This window comes from Lissotriton vulgaris, chromosome 5 (genome assembly GCF_964263255.1).
Source record: "Lissotriton vulgaris chromosome 5, aLisVul1.2, whole genome shotgun sequence".
Lineage (NCBI taxonomy): Eukaryota > Metazoa > Chordata > Amphibia > Caudata > Salamandridae > Lissotriton > Lissotriton vulgaris.
The window spans coordinates 815,568,435-815,591,044 of record NC_141693.1 but is presented as its reverse complement, the minus strand read 5'-3'; the positions used below and the strand labels follow the sequence as shown (position 1 = coordinate 815,591,044).

At 47.1% G+C, this 22,610-nt stretch overlaps 1 protein-coding gene across 1 annotated transcript in view; it reads right to left on the bottom strand.

Moving 5' to 3' along the window:
* LOC147711625 (beta-microseminoprotein-like) overlaps window positions 1-22,610 on the bottom strand; it is a 124,256-nt gene that overhangs the window by 50,623 nt on the left and 51,023 nt on the right. The window lies entirely within an intron of this gene.

Below are 22,610 nucleotides of genomic sequence, written 5' to 3'. Positions count from 1 at the left end.
CACCTGACCCGTCACATACAAAGTGTTTACCAACCATAATTCAGGTTAAATCCTTATCCATAAGAACTGGACTGTGTACATCTTCACACTTCTATAATGCAAACAATACCTTTTCTGCAATGTTTGCTCCATTACTGGCGTGATATGCTTGTTGCCCAACAGGATGATGTAAACATAATTATCAGATCCAACTATTTCTGTCCCCTGTTCTCAAAACTCCTCAAAAGCAGAGGGTGGTTTTACTCAGCACCTCCAGGCAAGCACTGAACGAGGCTTGTGAGTGAGACCACCAGGTCGGCCCTCAGCCCCACCCCACGCGTCTCCTGGCCAATCTAGACGCTGCTCGTTTGCATTTTATGTTAGAAAACAGCATCAGAGCAGCATGAGGATTTACAAAGGCCAGGCACTGCCAGTGCTCCAAAGGAGATTTGGGGGCTATGGCAACAATCCCCCGGGTTCCTCCATCCATTAAGCGTGTAGGCAAGGGTTGAAGTGCGCATGTCGGATGGGTAGAGCAAGGCACCCGTCTAACCAGACATACCATTTCATCCCAAGGAGGCCCAGAAGCTGACCTGTCAGTCAGCCCCCATGTACACCAGCCTCAATCCCTTTGAAGGAAATCTTTGCCCAGGTCATGCAGGGCACACTGTGGCTAAAAAAACAAAATGAAAACAGTCAGCTAACATGATTTAATATGGGGCAAACAAACAGGGACGATGCCCCCACACCCAAATAAAGAAACTGCAGCTGATAGCCTGCTATTGCTTTTTACAGAGAAAGTGAACAGGAGCATGGGTCAGCTTCTCTGCACATCACACACAAGTACCAGCAAACTAGAAAAAGTGTTGTTGATGAGAAACAGGTTTGCAAAAATTGAGTGGGGCTTGACCGTTACTGTTAGACTGGTCAGCCTTGGTGTCGTATTCCTAAAAACCTTTGCCTTCACTCCTCCTGTGTTGCTGATTTGTTTTGTTGGCTTTAGTACTCTGTGCACTTTATCACTGCTAACCAGTGGAAAATGGCTTGAGCTCTTCCTTTAAACATAGTAAAATTGCCCCACACCTAATTAGCACATTTCATTTATGTTTATGACCCTATTAAACTGGTACCACATGTTCTCATGGTCTGTAACTAAAAAGCTACTAGTGGCCATGCAGCCCTTATTGTGTCACCCAATAAAGTAGACCTTTAAACCATGTCAGAGGCCTGGACTTGGCAAACTAAACCATTTGCCAGGCCTAAACGTTCCTTTTTATGGTCTGGCTTGACAGTACTGTCACTAGTACATGCTTTGATTGGGTGGAAGTTGTGTGCTTCCACAAAAAATGCTTGCCCTCCACACAGCTGTGATCATTTTGTTTATATATCCAGCTGCCTGAGCTTGAACTTTATGAGACACTTGGGATTGTAAAGATATTACCATGTCATTTTATGGTGTTTTTTCTGGCAGCAGAACAGATGGGAGAAGGCTAGTCATTAGTCTACATGGATTTTTAGGTCTGGGTTGACAGTGCAAGTATCATTTGAAATATTATCCTAAACCAATATTATTCTGCTGTTGTTTGGTTTAACAAAATGCATATCCTTTCCCATTCAGATAGTAGCATTTCATCTTACAGTAAAAGATTCCCTTTAAGTCACTCCTAAGGTTAAGGTAGGCACAAAAGGTTCATAAAGCAGGGTGCATTGTATTTAACATGTAGGATGTGTGTTTGAGTTTTTCATGTCCTACCAGTGAAAAACTCATAAAGTCGTTATCACTGCTGCAAGGCCCATCTCTCTCCCATAGACTAACACTTGGTTACCTTATTACATTCAATAAGTGATAACTTTGGATTGGGTTATTAAGCTACAATGGGGTAACCCAGTATCCCTCAGAACCTGGGCAATACTAAAATATGTAAACAATGGTTCTGTCGGGGTCAAACAAATTACTTCCACAAATTACTGAATTAACTCAGCACTTCATTTCTTTTCAATTGGGACAATCAAAACAAGCCAAAAGCCCAAAAAATTAATCAAATCCAAACCATGTCGGGTATATCAAAGTATTTTATTTAAATTATTCGCATTCATTAATACTCTATTTGCATTTGAAAACAATTTGAATATACTGCTGAAAAACAGCGCATCAATTTGTGAAAAAGTGAGATTCAAGTGCTCGGTGATGTATTGTGCAGTCGTACATTTGTGACTTCATATACAGTGGGGAGAGGGGAAGGGGGTGTTTGGTCAGTCAAATTCTCGTTGTTTAGTTGCTACTGTGGGCCATGTCCGTTAGCTATGCCACAGAATGCCATAAAGAGGATCCAAATGTTTTTTCGTCGACGTTTCAACCCTTTTACGGCCCTATTCATGGGTCACTGCAGGTCTTCATCAGGACTGTGGGGCAGGGAAAGGGTGGGGCCGAGTGAGCAGCCTGTTGAACAAGATTTATTTAAAGTCAGGTATGGATTTATGTAATTATGAAAATGTTTGGTTTGGCAAGAAAAACATTCCAGGACTCACCTCTGGGTGCCCAAGGAGGGTGCTCCCAGGCAGAAGAAGTGACGGGATCACTTGTCTATAAAGAAGGTCAAGGGTCTGATTCCCACAAGTTGCCGTTCTTTGAAAAAGCAGGCAATGGCATTAGTGACCCGTCTGTGACTCATCTTGGTCACGAGTGATTCCCATTGTTGCCTACCACTCACCTGCTGTAACTTGATTAGAACAGAAAGCTTCAAAGTCGAGATTAAATCATCTGTGCCCAGTGCGTAATCATTCTGGGAAGAAGAGATGGACCTTTATTAGTGCGGTGGTACCTGTGAGATTTCCCACCAATAGACAAAGACAGTCACTTAATCGAAATCGCATCTGCTGTGAATGGCTAACCTCTAGGAGTAATATGATTTCTATTGTAAACTTTCTATTGAGTTTCTTTAAAATAAAATAAAACCCCCGCATCGGGAGGTCTGCTTAGTTATAGAAAAATTTGCCACTCGAGCGGGTCAGCGTTTCTGAAGAAGCAAACCCAATGCTGACATCTCACATTACAGGAAATCGCTCGTTCAGTCTCTAGCATATGCCCTTAAACTATCTAGTGTGTTGATAATACACACGTGTTACAAGCAGAAGGCTATATGTAGCGCTTACCTTGGGTTAGTCAGTCGATTCACGATTCACTACTACCAACAGGATAACCAAGGGTTCTTTTCAAACAGGGGTAGGCAAGGCCCCAGAAGGTACAATACCTTCTCTGACTCCTCCGTAGGAAGCAGCTCAGACTCTGAGGCAGAAAGATCATCAACAAGTAATCAGGAATATCAGGGGTCCCATTTTTTAGGGGACAGCTACACCCGGGGCAACAGAGGTGGGGGGAGGCAACAGAACTGGGAACGACCAAGGAGATGGGGCAGGGGAAGGAACACACAGGGAACATCAAGGGTCCGGTTTTATCAACCAGAGACACATGGGGAGATCTCCACCAGGAGGCAAACGTACAGATGGTAGACCCATGTTTAACACAAAGTTCTTTCATTCATTATCTGACCACACCACAGGTAGATGATACCACTCTAAGTGCAAGCAGAATACAACCTGTGAGCCACACAGATGCTATAATGAGGCAAGTGAACCATACAGATGAAATATCTAGTGACAGAGTTGAGACTGTGTCTACAACGACTCTAGTACACCAGACTGCAATAACAATGGATGCCCTTGACCCAATAATGAATCCATCGAATCACATTTTGACACCGGCAGAGAGGAATATTCTATCCAAGGGGTTATCCTTTGTACCAACCTCCATACCTGACTCATTTCAAGTGAATCTTGAACTACAACGTTTCTTCCAGAAGATAAGACTGAAATACATTTTTTCTAAAAACACCTTTTCACCTACCCAAGCTGCTACAACCTTTATACCACAACCAACCTTTACACCCGCAGCATTTTTGATGTCAGACAGGATACTTGCATTTGAGAAGATTGTTTTAGAAGATACCATGCACTTGCTGGACGAGAAGAACTACATCAGATACAACACCAGTAAGACAGAGAAATTGGCATTGACTACACTTGGCAATAATGAATCAATAGTGATCAAGGCGGCTGACAAGGGGGGGGGGCGATCGTGGTGCAGAATGTTGAGGACTATGTCTGTGAGATTGAGCAGCAACTACAGGTCCAGGAGAGCTACCAGAAAATTGGAAAAGACCCCACACATGAGATCAAGCAGCAGATAGAGGACACAACACAAGAGGAATGGATGAGGGTTACCTCAGCCAACATGAGCGAGACTTCCTGGACCAATGCGAGCCAAGGATCCCGACTCTTTACACCCTACCGAAAGTGCATAAACGACTGGAGGAACCACTGGGAGACCCATAATATCGGGGTGTGGATCAGTCTTGGAACCGCTTAACCACTTTATTGATTATTTCCTTCAGCCATGTGTCCCCGATACAAAGTCATATGTGAGGGATAGCATGCATAAAATACAATTGCTAGAAGGCCAACCTTTTGATGGAAGAAACCAAATAATGGTCACCCTTGATGTGTGCTCTTTATACACATCCACCCCTCAGGATGATGCAGTGGAGGTGATCAGAAACACTTTGGAACTAAGACCTAGACCCCATTGGATCCCAACTATTTTCGTGATCTCACTTCTAGAAACAGCAATGAAAAGGAACTACTGCATATTCAAGAGACAGTTCTACTACCAATGCAAGGAGGCGGCCATGGGTGCTACATATGCCCCAAGACTAGCTAATTTGTTTATGGCTAGCTATGAGGAGGAACACCTGACCAACCAACTTAACCCATACCTTAGCAAAATTGAAATCTGGAAAAGATACATCGATGATGTTATAATGATATGGTCAGGGACAGAGAGTGATTTGATGGAATTCCATGCATGGTTGAACAATAAGAACAGAGATATACAATTCACAATGGCACACAACAGTGAATCTATTGATTTCCTAGATCTCACCTTCAGGGCAGAGGAAGGACAGCTGTACTGCGACCCCAATCAAAAACCTATGGAGAGAAACACCCTGTTGATATACGGTTCACATCACTCCCGGAATTTGAGGGATAACTTGCCCTATGGGCAGTATCTGAGACTAAGAAGAAACTGCTCCCAGAGGAAAGATTTCTTTAGGGAATCAGAGGTGCTGACGACACGCCTGCAGGCAAGAGGTTACCCAAAGGGATTTCTGAAACGGGCCAAGAAGAGAGCTTGGTACTGCCACAGAGACCAGCTGTTCACAACCAAAGAGAAAGCCAGGGAGACAGACAAGATTGTATGTGTCACGACATTTAATACCAAGAGTAATGATATTAAGAAGATCGTACGTAAATATTGGAATCTGGTGGCAGGTGAAACAAAGCAAAACCAAACGTCTAAGCTGGTCGGGATTTTCTGTCACAAACAACCACCACCACTCCATGTTTTATGTTTTGTGTTCTAACTAAGAACCAGCCAATGGCGACAATAAGTGTTACATGTTACTTGTGAGCCAGTCCATCCGGGCGAACAAAGTTGAACCGTCAAACTCATCACAATGCCCGACGCGATGATCCTTCAAAGAACGTCAAGTCTATATGTTTTGTTAATATATGTAACCTGTAAATACCAATAAAACATTAAAAAAAAATAAAATAAAAAAGGGAAAGAACATGAAGGATGCAGTGGTAAAAGCATTCCTGGAACCTCCAAAACAACCAGACTTGAGAAACTTCCTGGGATTCCCACCAGTGATCGGACACCGCAAATGTGGAAGCTGTAAGGCCTGTGATTTTTGCCTAGAAGGAATTGACTTTACTCATAACAACATAATATTTAAGCTGACACACTTCACAAGTTGCAACAGTACATACGTAATTTACGCCATTTTCTGCCTCTGCCCACAAGTCTATATCGGACAGACAACCCAGAGAGTAAAAACGAGGATTTTACAACACATGAGCAGAATCAGGTGCAGAACAGTGGGAGCCCCCTCAGTAGAACACTACAGCACACGCAATCACACACCTGAAGACATCAGGTGGCTAGTAGTAGAAAAAATCATTCCAAATGCCAGGGGAGGATCCATTATTAAGTCTCTCAACTACAAAGAGTGCAGATGGAAACACTCTCTGAACTCAGTGCAGGATGGGCTCATGGAGAAGGAGGAAACTGCAAGACAGATGGGTCAGCTCTAGTGTACCCCTAGGCTAGTCCCTGCGTCGCCTGAGCATAGAATTGTCAAAATGCACATATATATGTCTAGATGATTTTATATTCACCTTTATGAGTAAATAGACCGTTAATATATAAGAATGAACATTGTAATTAAGAAATGATTCACAACGATTTGGCTATGCAACAATGTCCAATTGTAAACACACCAGGGGAGCATTTGCATATGGCAGATGGGACAGCTGTAGTGTATCCCTAGGTAAGCCCCTGTGTGACTCAAGCATAGCAGTCGTAATACTAGGCTAAAATGTACATGTATATGTCTAAATGATTTTATATTCACCTTCATGTGTAAATAACTATTATTATATAATTATGAACACTGTAATTAAGAAATGGTTCTGAATGATATGGCTATGTAACCATGTTCACTTATAAATACACCAGGGGAGCGTTTGTGCATCTGATGCTTATTGAAATGTGACCTGAGTATTTACATTTGGCAAGAGGTTTTATGAATACATTAATTTTGACCAAAGCTATCCTCTGTTCCTTAACTGTGACAAAACATGTATATTATGGGGCGGAGCTTGCCGGTGTCGATGGTGGACGCTTGAGTGCCGAGCTCCGCGGCATCACCCGCAATGTCCTGAAATTATCCTTTAAAAACGGTGCCCGCAGACTGCTGTAGACGGCGCACAATCCCTAAGGTCCACTAGCATACTCGGAGCCTGGCTTGGGAGAGGTCTGGCGGCCGGAGCTGGGGCAGTGCGCTTTTGAAACTTCGGCGGCAGAGGCCGCAGAGCCCCGAACTAGCGTGGAGCCGACCCCGACCAGCTTCACCTGACGTGCGGCGTCCCTACGCCACAAGGACCGGTGCTGCCGCGGACCTGTGAGTTTGCTGAGACCGCAACAAGCTGGGGCACAGGCGAAGGCAGCGGTGAGTGGGGGAGGCCCTGAGTGCAGCGGACGCCGAGGGGAGCACTCTGCGTTAACACTGACGGCCCAGAACACAGCGGGATGCGGGCAGCGCAGCGGAGCCTGGGAGACATTACACGGCACTGGGGGTGTCCTTGGGCAGCCATCCAGTGGACAGCATAAAACAATCAAGTCTACCTCTGACATACTGGAGGGCTGGCGAGTGCCCCCGGGGCTGGAAAGAACTCTAAGGCCGGTTAGTGTGATCTGGTGATCTGGGAGAGTATTGGCGCTTGCTGAGGCCCCCTCGCCCTTCGGGCAGGCCGCGGCTGGCGGAGCTGATCGCATGCAGGCAGTGGCGCGGCCTTACAGACTCCGGTGAGAACACTCCCACAGGCTGCACGGGCTATTCTGCACAGGGCCCATACTGTAGGGCCTGAAAAGCACCAGAGAGGCCAGGCACCGCAGAGCACGTTGCGACGCTGAACTGGAACCAGCTCGGGGGTGGAAAAAATTGTTTCCTCAGCACACTTGGTGAAGCGCCCTGCAGAGGACACGGTGCCGCCATTCCGGGGCTGACGTGGTGGGGCACTCTCCATGGGCGGGGTCACCCGGGGACGCTAGCTGACGCAGGGGGTGGCCGCCCCGCTGGCCGCCTGGACACGTCTCGCGGCGCCCCCGTCTCGACCCGGCTGGTACAACCTTCCCTCCAGGTACAGTGCAACCCCTCCTGGTAGGCTAACCTAGCAGATCGGATCAGTCCCTGGTGGCGGGAACACAGCATCGATCGGGACTCTCCCCTCCCCTGTGGAGGAAGGCGCGGAGCGGAACTGCAGAGAGCCACCTCAGCACGATGGGGAAAGGGGATAAAACTCAATCTAAACTCCCATTCGAACAGCGTCGCTCGAAGGCCCCAGATACACAGGACCCGGAAACTGGGCAGCAAACCAGGACTCAGGATAATTCGATATATTCAGACATTAAGGAATTACTTGTCACCATGGAGAAGGGCTTGCAGGACAGTATGGCATCGATAGGAACAAAGATTGATGCCCTTACTTACCGCATGGACAGGATGTCAGAAAGAGTAGACAAACATGCGGAATGTCTTGATATGTCGGAAAGACGCCTGACTGAAGTTAAGGAAGGACAAATGGAACTAGACAAAGACCGCAACCAAGTAGCTAAGATTCTCCAGGTGATACAGGACAGTTCGGAGGATTTGGAAGCCTGCTCTAGGAGATCCAACATCCGAATCACGGGAGTCGTGGAAAGTACACAAACAGGCAAGATGGAGCTCTTTGTGGAGAAGCTACTGACCACATTGCTGGGAGCCGACGTCTTCTCTACAATGTTTATAGTGGAGAGGGTGCACCGCACATTAGGCCCTAGACAGCGCCCGGGGGCCCCCCCGAGACCTCTAATTGCTAAACTCTTAAACTACAGAGACAGAGACACTGCATTGCGGGTGGCTAGGGATAAGGGTAAGCTGCAATTTGAGGGTGCTAATATCTCCCTATACCCGGACTTCACGGCGAAAGTGCAGGAGGAGCGGCGGCACTTCGCTCCGTATAAACAACAACTCCGGGACCTTGGCTTGGACTACGCCATGCTGTACCCAGCGAAGCTAAGAATTAACCGACGGGGGCATTCCCACTTCTTCACTGATCCGAAAGACCTCCAAAAGGCACGTAAGACTTGGACGAAGGAGCAAAGGAACAGCCCTAGGAGCCAGCCGGAAGAACAGGAACCTACCAGTCGCCTGGATGAGCAAGAATGACCGCACAGCACCCCCCGAGTTACCCCGCTTTGTAATGACCTGCGGCAAAGCTGGGACGAGATGTAGAAACTGAAACTTGCATATCTGGCATTGTGGTCCTACAGGTAGTTGGGACATAAGAAGACATTGGTTGCCTGTGCGAGCTCTGGTGCTCCGAGACTTGGTGAGATTTTTCCATGATATGTCTTAACATTTTGTAACTGATGCTTTTATTTGGCTTGCTGTGGATCTTTACACACTTGCTCCAGAGCTAAGCTGGCAAATGAGGGGACTGATAGTCAGTGGGCGACAGAGTCGTCATTCCCGGGAGGGATCACTAGCTGGCACGTACATCTTCCCTGAAGTGGGCCACCGTTAAGAGACATGTACTGGGTGATGCTGCTAGGAGCAGGACTGTGAAACCTGTCTTACTATAATTGTTTCTTGTTCTAATGTTGGTGACCTCTGCCCTAGCGCTGTTAGCACTACGGGTCCCTGCGGGGACCAGTTTGGGTCATTTGGGTAGTTTTGGGGGGAGGGAGTAATTTCAGACTAGGCCAAGTTGGGGACGGTCTGCTGTGGGTGGGGGGGGAAACATGACTGGAGGGGAGACGGGGTGGGAATGTACTGTCCTAATGTTGACACACTTGATTCGGCGTATCCAAGCACACACAGCTCACAACACAGCGTAGTTTATTGTAGACGCATATACAGCACGAGGAGTGACAGCACGAGCGACCTAAACTCCAAGAGAGCTAGCGCGGCAATCCTGAAGCAATGGCAGTTGATATAGACGATACGCGCGCTAACAAACTCAGGGCGCTCACATGGAATGTGCGCGGCCTAAATGATCACAGGAAAGTGCACATCGTGCTAGCTTATCTGCAGCAACATAATATAGACTTGGCCTTGATTCAGGAGACACACCTCCCCATAGACAGTAGGATCCTACACTGTAGAGGACTTGAAGGCGGCTGCCGGCTTTACTACACACGCCAGAGGCGTTATGACGTGGGTGAACCCTAAATCCAACCTCACACAACAAACACTAGAGGCAGACTCTGAGGGACGCTACGTCATCTCTAGATGCACTGGACTGGGAATGTCCTTACTTGTTGTCAACACCTATGGTCCCAATTTCGATTCCCCCAAGTTCTACAAGGAGTTGGCGAGTAAACTTCGATACTACAACCCTGATGACCTTTGGTGGGGGGGATATGAACCTCACCCTTGACCCTACCCTTGATAGATCTGCTGGTCTGCACCGTAAACCGGCTGCGGCAGCGGTGGAGATACAGGGCGTCATGATGCGACTGGGCCTCGGTGATGCCTGGAGATCACGCAATCCGCAACAGGGAGGTTACACCCACTACTCTGCATATCACAACATACACACCAGAATCGACTACTGGTTGATCCCGGACTCCAGATCGGGTCCAATTGCTGGCTGTAGTGTTCTCCCCAGAACTCTCTCAGACCACTCGCCTGTTCTCCTGGAGCTAGTGGCCCGAAGCTCCAATATCCCGCCTTTCACTTGGAAGTTCCCGCCATACTCGTTTGCTAGACCCAGTATTTAGGGGCGAACTGGCTGCAGCCATAGACCTGTTCTTCGAGACCAACATAGGTTCAGTAGACAGCTTCCAGACTGTCTGGGAGACATTTAAAGTTTACATCCGAGGGGTAGCGATCTCCAAGCATTCGGGCGTACTGAAGGCTATTCGTACGCGACTAGCTGACCTCGAGAAGCAGCTGGAAGTACTGGAAAAAAGGCAGGGAGAGTGAGACAGTGCGGACTGCAACGTGGGCGATGAACTTAAAGTCCTACTCAAGGAATACCACGACGAAGCAAACAGGGAAGTCACTCTACTATATGTCAGAGACCCAGACAACAACTTGACATCGGTACTGAGGGAGGTAGTCCGTTTTGGTGCATTGTCAGGCCTTCGAGTCAACTGGTCGAAATCCCTAGCATTTTCCCTGACTCCAGTTACACTACCTACAACAATGGAATACCCACTCACCTGGACCACGGACACGGTTAGGTACCTTGGGATTCAGCTGCATACAGACCCGGAGACATTATTCAGAGCCAACTATGGCACGGCCTTCAGCAAATTGGAGGATGACGTGACTACATGGTGTAAACTCCCACTTTCCCTCATTGGGCGGATAGCCATCATGAAGATGGTCGTGCTCCCCAGATTCCTGTTCTTATTCACGTCCATCCCGATGGTGCTCCCCAAAACTTTCTTTCAAAGACTACAACAAGAGCTGACTAGGCTAGCATGGGTGGGCGGACAGCCAAGGGTGAAATGGTCGCTCCTTACGCTAAAATACAGCATGGGAGGCCTAGGAGCCCCAGACCTAGAACTATACTATAGGGTGGCACAGGCAGCTCACCTCCATACTTGGGTGCACGGACATAAAGACATACCTCATATGAAGATGGAGACCTTGTTTGCTAGTCCTCTCTCCCTCCCGCACACGATATTTGAAACCACTGACCGCCGCACGGTAATCCTAGATTCATTAGCGTTTGCGAACCATGCGTGGAGTAACCTCCTACAGAGGCAGGGCGGTGCATTGCTATACTCCCCTAGCATGCCTATTGACTGGGCACGGTGGCTTCCCCCACTGCGTGAGAAGGGGACACTGGAAGCTATGCGGATACTTGGTATCGAGACTGCGGGAGACCTGTTTGAAGACGGGGTGGTAAAAACTCGGGACAAGGCACGGGCTGGCCGTGAGGTACCGTCTCTGCTGACGAGATTCCACTACTTCAGAATACGTCACGCTGGTTTAGAACTACTGGGAGGAGACATGGCAGAGCCGCCGGAGGTAAAAGAACTCACATATGTCCTTAAGGCCACAACCTCGACAGAAATTACTCACTCACCTTTATGCCCTGCCACAATCGCACAGGGAAAACACATACACTAAAGCGAGACTAGCCTGGCAAGTAGATTTACAAATGACACTGGACGATGACACTTGGACATACTGCTGCACTAACACTAGGAGAATCTCCCTGAACGGGCGACACAGGCTGGTCCACTTCAAATTTCTCAACCGAATATATTATACTCCGGCCAGACTCTTCAGGTATGGTCTTAGATCCACTGCGGAGTGTGAGAGGTGCCATTCGCAAAACGCTGATTTCCTCCACCTGGCATGGACTTGCCCAGGAATAAGGGACTTTTGGGTCAAAATTTTTACAGAACTGAGTACTATCACCAAGATTGTAATTCCCCCTGACCCGGCGATGGCTCTGATAGGGTATACCAAGAAGTTGCCGAAAGCAGTCCGCAGACTAGTTGACATGGAGCTCCTAATTGCGTGCAGAGTAGTGGCATGCTGTTGGATGAGGGGACCGAAGCCAACTCCTAAAAGATGGGCACACAATATGATGTACTGCAGCACACAATCCGAGATATATAGCGATCTCCTACCCCTCTCCAGCAGACCTAAGAACTTTTGGGGGCTTTACCAAACCTATTTGACGGCTAGCTCAGACAAAGACCTGGATGCAGAGCCACAGGAGTCCCAGGGGGAGAGTGCGTAGTACCTGATACACACTAGATGTCGAGTGTTTTTTCAGAATCATGGGTCTGAGTCGTGGGACAGGACGATGTAACCTCCTTGCGTTTTCAGATTGGGACAGGCAAATGTAAGTGTGTTCTCACAACGCCACCTGCCCTATTGACAAGGTTGTTGGCTAAATGGCTGTGTAACTCTTGGGAAAACGCGGAAGGGTGTTTGATTCCACACTAAACGGATAGTCCACTGGAGGGTGGTGGGTGGGGGGGTTGGAAGGTATGTTCGAAATGGTTGTAACTTGTCTTGAAAAACTTCTAAAAATAAAAAAATAAAAAAAGATTTGTATATTATAGGTTTTAATCTATACCAACATAGCACTGTAAGATTGTGAAATTAAGTCACTATGCGACCTACATAGTGTTAGTACTATAACGCCTCGCACTGACCATAAACATTTGACAAATGTGGTTGTCCCTACATTTTTATCCTTGCCTGTCCATGGTAATTTACACACGCAGTGACACATTTCAGGCACCCAAACTACGAACGATTTGTAAATTTGGTTGTTCCAACGTGTCTTGGCCTTTAAGAAACATCGTTGAAGAGACTAGTGCCCATCACGCAGATTATGACGCCGCAAACCTTTTTACACTGGAGGTTGCTTAGCGAGCATTGTATACTGGAGATTACCTAGCAACCTGAGCGCGTCGATTACAGCACGTCCTCGTGCTCGCAGAACCAGTTAATACTAGCCGGGAATGGTGCCGGTTTTTCACATCTCTGAATAATTTGCCAGGACAAACAACGCGGAGAAACTCGGCGCGTCTGTCCCCCTTACGTGAATTGACTGACTAACCCAAAGTAAGCGCTACATGTAGCCTTCTGCTTGTAACACGTGTGTATTAGCAATACACTAGATAGTCTAAGGGCATATGCTAGAGACTGAACGAGCGATTTCCTGTAAAGTGAGATGTCAGCAATGGGTTTGCTTCTTCAGAAACGCTGACCCGCTCAAATGGCGAATTTTCCTTATTTAAGCAGACCTACCCTGTTGGACTTGGCCCTTCTGGCAGGTTCACCCCTAAACTTTTTGCTTTTTAAATGTGAATTGGAGGTAGTGATTTTTGGTTTCTGCGCACTTTCACTGTGTCCCAGTGGAAAGTGCATGCGCACTCTGACTGCGTGGAGTGAGGTTGGCCTGCCCTCCCATAGGAATGCATGGGGAATGTATGTTTCCCTGGTAGTTCCTGATGCGTGGGGTGTACAGGTTCGAATTTGGTATGTGCGAACTCGTGAGAGTGAATGCTTCGCAATGATGTATATGGCATGAGTGTGTCTTGTGTACAAATGCCACTTCTAGGAGTTGGCATATTAGTGTAAAATATGCCTGGCGTGTGATTGGCTGGAGCTGGCTGGTGAGCCTGGCTCCAGGAAGGCTGGATGGGTCTGCCCGGTGGTGAGTGGGAGATTAGCATGCTGATGGCTGGGGAGGAGTGTACCTGTGTCCTGAATGGGCTGGGCTTTTCCCCAGACAATGCTGGCTCCGCCCCCTGTGGTGCGACTGCTGACCCTAGCCCTGCCAGTGAATAGAGTGAGGGCTGAGCACATCATGGGTGCTTCAAAACCAGCTGCGACTGGTTCCTCCCCCACCCTGCACTACAGACAAAGGATTTACTAGTATAAGAAGGGGCTGTGTCCCCTTAGAATTTGTTCTCTTCCAGGATCTTGCCTGAGGGGGCTGCTGCTGTTGCTGGGGCCAGGAGGACCGCCACTTGGAGTGTCTCCCTGCCTGGAGACCCAGTGAGCTGGCTCTGGGCCCAGCCTTGCCCCCCTGCCTTCCTCCAGATCCTGCTGGAGATTTTGCTGTGCCTATAGTACTGAGAGCGCTGCTCTCTTGTCCTTCAGCGCTGGGGAGCGCTGAGATTCCTTGCCTAGCGCTTGAGAGCGCTTTATTTGGCCCCTAGCGCTGTGAGCTCTTGATATTGTCCTCTAGCGCTTGAGAGCGATTTCTCCTCGCTGCTAGCGCTTCTAGCGCTTCTAGCGCTTTGTGTCCATTGGCCGGTGCCCACCCGGCTTTTGCTGACTTTGCTGCGCTCGTGATTTATTTTCGAGTGCCCACCTCGATTCCTTAAGTGATTTAACCCAGCCGGTGCCCACCCGGCATTGGACCCGTTTTGCCGATTTCTGGCCGAGCGAGTGCCTACCTCGCCTTATATTTAAATCATGAGGGAGCCCACCCCTCGGATAAGGACACCTCGCCTGCCTGCCTAAAACGGGTCGTCGCGACGACCCGGAAGAGGTTGACCGGCCGGCCAATCCCAGCGCGGCCGGGCGGGAAGTCCCGCCCCCACTGAGCCGCGAGACGAAGGAAGCAGCCTGCGTGTCCTGCCCGAGGCTCCCGATCGAAGGGGGAGCCCCGGTAAAAGAGAAGAGGAGCAGCTGCAGCCACAGACAGCCGGTGAGTGTGCAGTGGGGCCCGGTGTGTGGAATCGGGGAGGAGGGCCCGCCCCTCCCCTTGGAGTGTACAGTCGGTGGAGGCTTTTTGGGGGCATGTGCATTTCTCTGAGTCCCCCGTGAGGGACTCCAACAACCGGCCCACTTGTGAGGGAACCCAGAGAGGTTCCAGGGGCATTTCTTCATTTAGAGCCTGAGAGGCTCAGCGTCGCCGCACTTGGCTGTTCCCGAGTCCCCCGAGAGGGACTCCAACGTGCCCGCAGTTGTGTGCAGAGCCCCGAGGCTCCCGCCCCTATTTGATTCAGAGCCCCGAGAGGTTCAGCAGTGCCACAGCTGGGTTTACGAGCCTGCGAGGCTCGAGTGCCAGTTCCTTGTTTAAGAGCCCAGAGAGGCTCACCGCCCATATTGTTCTTAGAGCCCCAGAGAGGCTCTTGAGTGCCGAGTGCTGTGTTCAGAGCCTAGAGAGGCTCTCACGTTGGCCCCATCATTTGCACCAGTTGCCCAGCACTTTGTGGGCAACTGCTACGTTTAGGCTTGTGTTCTTGGCTGCCTGCGCAGCCTGCCTGACATTGGGACTAAGGGCATTGCAGCCCTTGTGAGGCTAGTTGGCCTATGGACAGTCACAGGCGGTGACTTATGTGAGTTTGGCGCAATTGTTCTTTTGCTGCACCTCTGAATGTGTTTATATAACGTCATGTGCCTTGTTCTTACACCTCTGAATGTGTTGTTGATGCATCATCTGTTTTTCCTTCCTTGATACACCTCTGAATGTTTGTAGGCATCATGTGTTCTCCTGTGTTGCACTGCTGAATGTGTTGTTTATGCATCATGTGCCTTGTTCCTTACACCTCTGAATGTATGTTATGCATCCTGTGTTATGTGCTTATACCCCTACAGGTATTGTGATACTTAGGTGGTTGTTTTTCTTGCTAGTACAGGTGGTGCTAGCGATGTCCTAGTTCCCTGCGTGACCTGTTCCTAAGGTGGTTAGGATTACGTAGGTGGTACTTAACTTTTACCAGAGATTACTGGTTGTGTGCTTTATGTTCTATTTGATGCTAAAGTGATTTATACTCTATGTTCTAAGTGCTAATTCTACCAAGTGCTAAGTTCTAAAAGCGCTGATTCCTGACAGTGGTCCTGGTGGCCCTGTCTTGTACATATATCCCCTGTAAATTCTGCCCGTGCCTGTTGGCACATTGTAAAGTGTGTGTTTTATCTAATGTGTTTTGGTGTAATACAAAGGCTATTTTTATATATAACCTTGTGTGGAGTTTCCTTTGTGGTGGACCTTGGGTGTTGTTGCAGCGGTGCGTGCGCAAATACTTAACTCATATTGCCTCCAAGTTTAGCCTTGCTGCTCGCGCCACGTTACCTAGAGGGTGAGCAGGGGTTATCTTGGCGTGTAACTCCCTTGCCCTGACTTGGGAGTGGTGGTCTCTGACTGACTTTGGCGCAAGCCCTGGCCAGCCGGGGATCCCATTTCTAACATACCCCATGCTGAGGTTTTATTTCATTTTTAAAAAACTCAATAGAAAGTTTACAATAGAAATCAGGTTAGCCATTCACAGCAGACGTGATTTCGATTAAGTGACTGTCTTTGTCTATTGGTGGGAAATCTCACAGGTACCACTAGCTAGAGTGAGGAGACCGCACTAATAAAGGCCCTTTCTCTCCTTCCCAGAATAATTCCGCACTGTGCACAGATGATTTAATCTCGACTTTGAAGCTTGCTGTTCTAATCAAGTTACAGCAGGTGAGTGGTAGGCAACAATGGGCATCACTTGTGACCAAGATGAGTCACAGACGGGTCACTAATGCCATTACCCGCTTTTTCATAGAACTGCAACTTGTGGAAATCAGATCCTTGACCTTCTTCATAGACAAGTGATCCGGTCACTTCTTCTGACTTGAGAGCACCCTCCTTGGGCACCCAGAGGTGAGTCCTGGAATGTTTTTCTTGCCAAACCAAACATTTTCATAATTACATAAATCCAAACCTGACATTAAATAAATCTTGTTCAACAGGCTGCTCACTCGGCCCCACCCTTTCCCCGCCCCACAGTCCTGATGAAGACCCGCAGTGACCCATGAATAGGGCCGTACTAGGGTTGAAACATCGACAAAAAACATTTGGATCATCTTTATGACATTCTGTGGCATAGCTAACGGATGTGGCCCACAGTAGCAACTATACAACGAGAATTTGACTGACCAAACACCCCCTTCCCCTCTCTCCACTGTATATGAAGTAACGAATATACCACTGCACAATACATCACTGAGCACTTGAATCTCACTTTTTTCACAAATTGATGCGCCATTTTTCAGCAGTATATTCAAATTGTTTTCAAATGCAAATATGGTATTAATGAATGCGAATAATTCATATAAAATACTTTGATATACCTGACATGGTTTGGATTTAATACATTTTTTGGGCTTTTGGCTTGTTGTGATTGTCCCAATTGAAAAGAAATGAAGTGCTGAGTTAATTCAGTAATTTGTGGAAGTAATTTGTTTGAACCCGACAGAACCATTGTTTACAAACTTTGGATTAGGAGGAGATAGAGATATGCTGTTTAGCCTCAAATGAAGTGTAATTTTAAATATTCTTTAATGGTGAAGTTGGATTTTAAGTCACAATTTAGAAATTTGTTTTTTTCTTATTCTAACAATGTGTGCCTTGCCAGTGTCCTGGGTCACATGAGTGTTACTGGGTCTGTTGTTGTGGATTGTGTATTGCTGTCCAACAGTGATTTGATTATGGGATTTATATAGCGCACGAATGCCCAAAGGCGTCTAGCCACTGTGCAGAGGGATGTACCAGGGATTCAGATGGAGATAGTGTAGCTTAGTTTTGAGAATGGCCATGTCTTAAGCAACTTTCTGAATCCAATCAACGTTGGGCAGCTTTTAATATTTAGCGGGAGCGAGTTACAAAGTTTCACTGTACCGAGGACAAAGCTTCTTCCTCCCCAGCTGGCTTTTTTAAATGTTGGTGTCTGGAGGAGTTTGTTATGTGCTGATCATAGATGTATGGATGGAAGGTACCATGTAAAGTGTTTTTTCAAGAACTCTGGTCCATTTCCATACAATGCCTTGTACGGGAGAGATAATGATTTAAACTCAATACTTTTCTTCATGGAGTTTTTTTAGACCTTCTGAGATGGACTGAGATTTGGGGATGTTCAGCAGTAATCTAGCGGCTGCGTCCTGCACCCGCTGCAATTGAAGCAGATGTTGTTTTTGAAGGCCTAAGCATAAGGCGTTCCCATAATCTAGTCTTGCCAGGGCCAGCACCATCACTAATGTTTTTACTGCTTCCGGAGAGATGAAAGTGCGTATTTTGCTGATGGATTTTGATGTTAGAAAGACCTGGGAGATGACCTTGTTGGTCTGATATTGGAAGGTCTGTTTGTCAAAAAAAAATTGTGCCCAAATTCCTCACTTTATGGACTGGGGTGGGGTGATCTCCCATACTGGGAAGCCACCAGTTCTGTGACCAAAAAGAGGTGTGAGATCCTGATAGGAGAACCTCTGTTATAGTCCCATTGAGTTTTAGTCAATTTGTGCCCATCCTTTGATTTATGTGGGACATGCATTGACTAAAGCGGTCAGCTGTTTCCTCAGGCTGCTAGATAGGGGCACCACGATTTGGGTGTCGTCTGTGTAGGAACTAAGGGGCATATTATCAAGGACATTATCGCCGCTTTTATCGGCCGGAAACTGCTGATAAAGCGGCGATAATGGCCTTGATAATATGCTCTATGAATTCCAATCGAAGCCCATGTTAGATGTGTTCACATCTAACATGGGCTTCGATTGGAATTCATAGAGCATATTATCAAGGCCATTATCGACGCTTTATCGGCAGTTTCCTGCCGATAAAAACGGCGATAATGTATCGCCTGTCCTTGATAATATGCCCCTAAGTGTGAAGCCGAGCTGCCTGATGATATTGGCTAGAGGAGTCACATATGGGTTGAATAAAGTGGGGTTTAATGAGGAGCCCTGGGGCACCCCACAAGGCAGAGTGAACTGCTCTGAGCAGGAGTTGCTGATCTGAACATATTGATACCTGTTGTTCAGATAAGATTTGAACAGCTTAAGGGCAGAGTTCCTGACTCCTACCACTTGGAGCCTTTTGATTAGAATAACGTGATTTACGGTGTCAATGCCGTCGATAGATCCTACAGTATCAAGGCAGCCTTGGCACCGGTATCTAGTATTGCCGGTGTCTCCTCTGCTGCCATGATCAGGGCAGTTTCTGTGGCATGCCCTTGTCGAAACCCATATTGGAAAGAATCCACAATGTCTGCCGACGAAATGAAGGTCGTAAGTTGGGTGTTGAGAATTTTTTCCAGTACTTAGCTGGCAAGGGAATTCTCGCAATTGGTCTATAACTACTATTGTCGCTAGGATCTAGTTTAGGTTTTTTCAACAGAGGAAGAATTGAGACTGTCTTCCACGCATCTGGAAAGATACCTGATGTGATGATTAGTTTAAAAAGTGTACTGAGTTGTTCACTGATATCAACCGGTGCCATTTGATATATTTTTGGAGGGCAGGGGTCTAAAGGTGCTACAGATTTTAGTGAGTTGATCACCTTCGAGATCTGTTCTATATTAGGTGACATGAAAGAATTCAAGACATTAATGGAGCATTGGGGGTTATAACTGAGGAGACTACCGTACTATTGTACTCGTCTCTGAGGGATTCAAAAATAGTTTGCACCTGTCTCTAAAATACCCTGCGAGGTGATCACAGAATGCCACACTGTGATCATTTTGTTGTGGTTCAGGTAACTTGACTAGTTCCTTTAATATTGCAAAAAGGGTTTTGCTAGAATTACCTGCCTGATGTATTTGTTCTGAAAAATAACAACTTTTTTTTTATCTAATATCAACTTTTTATACAAACTCAGTTCTAGGGAGTCTGAGGTTTTATCAACTGTTGAGTAGGTGCTTCTCCAGCGTCTCTCAGCTCTTTTACAGCGTTGTTTCTGTTTACGCAAGGCGTCACAGAACCAGGGCTCCGATTTCATTGTGCACTTGCTAATGCATTTTTTTACCGGCGTTAGTGAGTTTTTCTCCTGATTGAACCCAATTAGTAAAACTATCTGTTGCCAAGTTTGCATCTGAATTTAGATCAGGTTTAGAGGCTGCTAGAGTAGATTTTATCTGCTGGGGGCCTATGATCCTCCAGTTGTGTACTTTGATTATCTTATATGGAATATGCCAGCTCGGCAAATGATGTGTGGTGGTTACTGTGAATAGGATAGCCCTGTGGTCTGACCAAGGAATTGGGAGACCCTCTTGTACTATTAGATGGGGATTGGATGTAAATATTCCATCCAGAGTGTGAGTGTGCCCAGATTCGTGTGTAGGGTGCATGACCTTCTGTTCCAATGCGGAGTTGGACATCCACTCTATAAATGATGCAGTGTTATGATCTTCCAGATTTTCCAGGTAGTAGTTAATATTACCTAGTACGCAGTAGTCTTCTGAGCCCAAACTTGATTCTATTATTAGACTGATAATTTCCTCAAATTTGCTTTTTGCGCCGGGGGGGGGGGGGGGGGTATTCTGTACAGCAAAGTGCCATTAAAAGTGTAATTAGAACTTAAGGTGATTCTAAATGAAATTTGTTCACAATCAGCGCTGCTACCTGCCGGGGACCGTTTTATGGTTAAAGAGTTATTAACTATAATCGCTATGCCTCCTCCCCGTTTGTCAGATTTGTAATTTTTAATGATTGTAAATCCTTGAGGTATAGCTAGGGACAGGTCAAGATCCATGGTACTATTTGACCAGGTTTCAGTGACAAAGGCCGTTTCTACTTTGTAAGCTGGTTCCTTAGATAGGTCGAACTGATAGCAGAGAGGTCTTGAGGTAATTCTATTGAGATTCAGAAGACTGGCTGTAGAATGAATACATGTTTCCCCTGAATCTGGTGGCTGACAAATTGGGTTTATGGCGTGGTGTGGCGCCAGGGCAACTGACGCTGGACACTGGGGATCATGGTTCGATCCCCAGCTCCGGCGGCAGGGGTCTGCCAAGCATCATGCGACTCTGGGCAATAGCTCGCTTAATATTCCCAAGGCCCCCCGTGCCGAGATACCCCTTCGGGGGTGATTCGTGCACTATACAAGTACTGGATTTACATTTTTTTATGGCCTGGGGCAGACGGGCTTGCCGCTGCTGCATCCTGTTTATGTAGATGTGGCAGTGAATTGGCATGCAGGCGAGTGACTGCCCCCTTTGGCCCAGAAGTAGACACAAGTCTTTCCAGTTCGACCCAGCCCTCCACAACAAACGGCACATGCCGCGCTGGAATGGGGCTTAGGTCCTGGTGCAAGTTGGTAAGTGAAATTCACACTTACATCAGTTCATAAGACTTAAAAGGGAGATTTCTAACAAATGCCGTATATTTTAAAAAAGAACCTGAGGAGCTTTTCAGGGTATCGATGGGTGTTAAAGTGCTAGTGCAAAATAGATTAGTAAAGCTTCAAGAGTTCAAAGCATCAAAGGTTAAAACATTAAAACCTTAAAAAGCGGCATTCGCCTACTGCTGTTAATTGACAGTGACACAAAAGGGGCATAGGTGTGGACTGGATGGGCCATCATGACAGGATGGTTGGTGCAAAGCTGTTCCCTGCCTTACTTACACTTCAAAAGGCTTGCCTCCAGCATACACAAAGCAACCTGACACTAGCCTTTTGTCACCCTAGATGTCTTGGAGCTTTGATAGGGGAAGTGGAAAGCTTTCCAGAATCAGATGTGGTGGTAGTATAAGGAATACCACCACTTCAAGGGCTGGCATCAGGTGTTACTATTGGACTTTCTGAGTGACTAAGCAGAACACTACAGGCCCTGTGGGCATTACAGAAGAAGGACTGCCTTGCTCCCCAAAGGACTGATCTGCTGCTATCAGAGAACTTCCCTGCTGCTTGACGCCTGCCTTGCATTCTGAGATGGATGACTGGACCTGTATTTTTATAGAGCAAGCTGCTGGGTTCTAAAGTACAGCACTACCAGAACTGGTCACAGTATTATTAGTCTATATTGCCCACCTCAAATGATATGCTGCCAGTAGATCATAAAATATATGTAACACTTTGTGGATGAGAGGCAACATAAAAAGGACAAATCAAATGTACATATTTAGACTGACGAAGTTGGTCTTGTGTCGTTATCCTTCTTTTATTGTCAGATGTCTTCATGGTATGCGCTGGAATGAGATCAGCCAATGCGTTTCGCACAGAGAAAGGGTTTCTTCATGGCAAATACTGTAGATAAGAAAAATAATTCTTTGAAGGTTTTCCAAGGTATGCGTAGATAGTAGAATCTGGTCCAAAAGTAAGAATATCCTGTGTTGGGGAGAAAGTCTTGAGGAAAGAAAAAAGACCTGCAAATCGCGGTGTGAGGGTCTTTGGATAGGAGCCGTGTCCGGTATACGGCGGTCTGATTTCTTCATCCCAGGCTAACCTGAGTGATTCCAAGGGTCAGATAACTGACCACTTGTTCTTGCAACTAGACCTTCCCTTCCTGAGCCCTGGTAGCCTATGTAGAATTAATCACTGATCCCCAAGAGCTGCCAACACCAGGTCCTAGACCCGGGTAGCATCAGAGTGCACTCCTCTTCAAGAAAAGGAGAAATCCTGAAGTTTCCCTTCGCAACCACAAATGGGCTTTTTCTTGCCATGACTGCTCACTGTTGAATGGGACCTATGTGCAATTCTAGGTTGATCGTGATAAAGTGGAGGTTGGA